This window comes from Rhagoletis pomonella, unplaced genomic scaffold, assembly GCF_013731165.1.
Source record: "Rhagoletis pomonella isolate Grant_MI unplaced genomic scaffold, Rhpom_1.0 Rhpom_scaffold_00006, whole genome shotgun sequence".
NCBI lineage: Eukaryota > Metazoa > Arthropoda > Insecta > Diptera > Tephritidae > Rhagoletis > Rhagoletis pomonella.
Genome location: NW_023458560.1, coordinates 37,417,621 through 37,421,608, shown reverse-complemented (window position 1 = coordinate 37,421,608; position 3,988 = coordinate 37,417,621). Strand labels below are relative to the sequence as shown.

The following is a 3,988-nucleotide window of genomic DNA, read 5'->3' as shown; positions in this document are numbered from 1 at the left end:
ATTTAAACAGATTCAAGTTTTTGGCGCAGAAGGACTGTAAAGTATTGAGAATGTGCTTTTAAAATTTTATCCTTGAAATTTTGAAATATTTTTTTTTTTTTAATTATAATTTAAGGACTTATACAAACTCGATAACATTCTCGAATTTGGTCCTTCTAACTTTATCAGCTTAAAAAATTACCTTTTCGTGCTAGTTAGGTTTGTATGTTCTACCTTAAAAGAATATGCACATATACATGTAGTGCTGGATGTAGGGTACCGGACTGATGACAGATGACATTTAAATAAACGAAGTGGACGAAACCGAACGAAGCACGACCAACTTTTGAAATCGCCAAATACGAACGGTCAGTTGAGTCAGTTGAAGTCGGACAGCACAGTATACCAGTAGAAAAGGTTTTTGTTTTTGTAGCTGTTTCGTGGTGAAAGTCCTTTATGGGGACCAAATTTCCCCACAAGAAATTGAGCGCATGGTTGCTTTTGCGTCCCAAAAGATTGAATATTAGAAAACATTTAAAAAAAGTCTAAGGTAATGCAATTATATGCAACTAAAAATAATCACAATAATTTGCACTTATGATTTAATGTGATAATCATGTGTAGAAACTCTTTTCTACTATTATGTTTCACAAAATAATTTTGCGGATCAGTTTGCTCTGAGCGCTTGTGTTGTTTACCAAGAAAATGCAGCCCTGTTGGTTTTTATTTCTGTATCGCATCGCGGTGAGTTTCTATTTCTTCGTAATTCGGTTTGTGAAATGGTAAACAAATTATTGAAATTTACTTATTTGATGTGTATAAGATTTCATTAATTCATTTTTTTGTATTTTCAGACTATTAATTACAAGCACAGCATCATCAACGGTGATTGCAAGAACTACAGCAATCCCTGCGGTTTTTCCTCTTGGTAAATGCGTTCTGGTTGTTGTTGTTGTAGCAGCATACAAATTCCCCAAAGACTTTTTGGGGAGTGTTGCTGGAGTGACAGTCCTTGGCCAGATATAAATCTGGGTCGTTCCGGTTACGTAGACCCGACTGTCTGGTCGTTACCAAGGGTGGTCTCCCAAATCGGCCGGGCGTAAGGTTAGTCATTTTAAATTTTATATCTTTGTTCGTCGACATTATAGTCATCATTGCAGGTATTGTTGCAGAACAAAACGCCGCAACCACTGCTGTGGTAAATATGTTCCAGCAGAGCTGCCCACCGCCGTCGGTGTAATGATTTCGATAGCTGAACAAACGCCATCTCCTGGGCATTCCCACAGCTTGCTGACACTAGCTATTATATCACGTGTGAATGCAACTGCGGCTTAATTTGGTTATTAACAGTGCAATAGTACCATGTCATTGGCAAAATTGGCTGCTGGCAAATATAGGTTGTAAAGTTTTTGGTATCGATGAATTTAGTCGAAGAAGACGATGACCGAAAACATATGATGAAACATCTTCTGGCATGCCTTTGACAATCGTTAAGTCAGACGGACGCTTCACATACGATATTTCACACATGGCTGGAATTCGTTAGCGGACAGCACACATTTAAAAAATATTTATCGTTCAGCAGAACGTGCATGCATATTCGATTCCGATTTTATGGGTCGATTACGGAGGACAACCGAACTTCAGTTGGATGGCCAGTGGCTGAAATGGTATTACCGATGGCAACTAGCAACTGAAAGCGGGCAACTAAGTTGCTATATTGGCAAGTGCGTTTTTGTGGCTGCCGGGAATTTTCGATTGAGATACTTTATTTCTTTTTTCAACTTTTTTTTAAATTGTACCACCTTGAACTTTATGAAACTTAATTATTGCTATTCATAATAAAAAACATTTTCATTTCAGTGGCGCTTTCCATCGGCAACCCAACTGAGGTTCCGTTCCCATCCATAATCGATCCATAAGTCGTAATCGCACGAACTAATCAAGGCTATCATAGAATCCATCGTAGTCCGCTTTTTCGTGAAATCTACGAAAATGCTATTAAGGTCGAATAGCTACGAACGCAGCACTTGCTTTGAATATACACGCTCATAGCAGTTCAGATTCAGTGATCGCTTTTTCGTAGATTTTAAGAAAAATTGGGCTACGATGGATTCCGCCACCAATATGTTTTCTCCTTTGACAAGATGTTGGAGAATCGCGGCAGCACAGCCGTATACCTACTCTATGCTCTTACGCGCATATGCTAAATTTCTCGAACTTAGCTAAAGTGCTTGACAAAGGCAGAAGGCATATCTTCAACATTATAACTTATAGTAAAAAAGTTTAAGGCATGCAATAAAAGAATCAACCCAACCAACCTCAATGTCCTCAAAACTATTAAATATAAAAAATTGCACGAATAAAATTCATAATTTAAAATAAAATATCGCATTTGTTTTTTATATGTACATACATATTTACAAAATGAATTCTTAAAGCACCCACAGTAAGTCCTAAACATATAAATGACTAATAAGAACAATAATAAATAACAGTAATATGAAAAAGTATGTCGAGAAATCTCTAAATAGTAGCGAAACTGTATCTCAATAATAACAAATAATTTTTAGCAAAAAATACAACCGATTTCAATGCGCATTCAGGTCGTCCTGGTTACGTAGATCCGACCGTCCTCCCTTTTTTTAAATCGTTAAAAAAAAAAATTAATACGTATTCTACAAGATACATATTTAAGGATTTTAAGCAAAAATAGATAAAGGAAAACTTGTTCGTGATATCTCGACTAAGGTGTATTCATGATAAAAAAATCTGAAGGTAAAACCGTTGAAAGGCAGCCTGAACATTTTTAAAGTTTGGTAACATTACAAAAATGTTTTCAAATTTCCTATCTCACAAATACATTCTCATTATCAGTGTCAAATAAATGAAAATTTCAATATTTTCATCCATTTGTTTTTTGTTTTACCTTTATTTGGCATTTGGGTTGCTCTCAAAATTTCAATTTTATAAAATAGACAAACTTCAAAAAGTAAATGATGGCCGACGAATTGTGCAAGCGGTTTTACCTTTAAATATTTGTATCATGGGTGTATTAAACAAGGGGCCGTATGCATAAAACCTAAGCAAATGCTTTTTCTTAAAATTTTAGACCTTTCACTCAATTTTTTCAAATAAATTTAAGTGAAAGGTATGAAAATCTGAGAAAAAGTAATTGCTTAGTTTTTATGCATACGGCCCAAGGTGTTATTGACAACTCAGTGCGGCTCTCTTTTAAGATACTATTATGTAAAAAAATATAAACAAACGATTAAAATTCATACAAATTTTTTTCAATTTGCCTTTATAGGATGGTTCTTCTGAGATGGTTCTTTTGATCTCTACCAAATAATGTACTTCCTCTGTAAATATTTTATGAAGTGTTCCAAAATTCGCCCCGAGCGCGCTTCCTGTTGATCATTTGATTTAAATAGTTTGTAACGATTAATACTATAGTTTGATCGGAGTTAATATATTCTTCATTAATGAATTATATTATATTAAAATATAAGCTTATGAGAAATTACTTAGTCTTAACATCAATATTTTATATCGTGTTCCAAAATTCGCCCCGAGTGCGTTCACTATTGATCATTTGATTTAAATAATGTCTCTCAAGCATTCAGTACTATAGTTTGATCGTAAACTATATATTTTTAAGTAATTGATCACCTTTTATTAAAATATAAACGTTGAATAGGGTAGAAAGTTAGAAATAATTTAATTTTAATATGCATAATTCGCTCAGTGTTCCAAAATTCGCTCCGAGTGGGTTCTCTATTGATCATTTGATTTAAATAATTGTCTCTCAAGCATTCAGTACTATAGTTTGATCGTAAACTATATATTTTTAAGTAATTGAACACATTTTATTAAAATATAAACGTTTAATAGGGTAGAAAGTTAGAAATAATTTACTGTTAATATGCATAATTCGCTCAGTGTCCAAAATTCGCTCCGAGTGCGTTCACTATTGATCATTTGAATTAAATAATTGTTTCTCAAGCAT

At 34.0% G+C, this 3,988-nt stretch overlaps 1 long non-coding RNA gene across 1 annotated transcript; it reads left to right on the top strand.

Moving 5' to 3' along the window:
• The first annotated feature begins 500 nt into the window (after window positions 1-500).
• Window positions 501-1,820, top strand: LOC118741679. The gene is made up of 4 exons (XR_004993325.1): window positions 501-529; window positions 651-723; window positions 834-1,083; window positions 1,140-1,820. It is a non-coding gene; the product is annotated as an uncharacterized LOC118741679 (long non-coding RNA).
• Window positions 1,821-3,988: the final 2,168 nt, after the last annotated feature.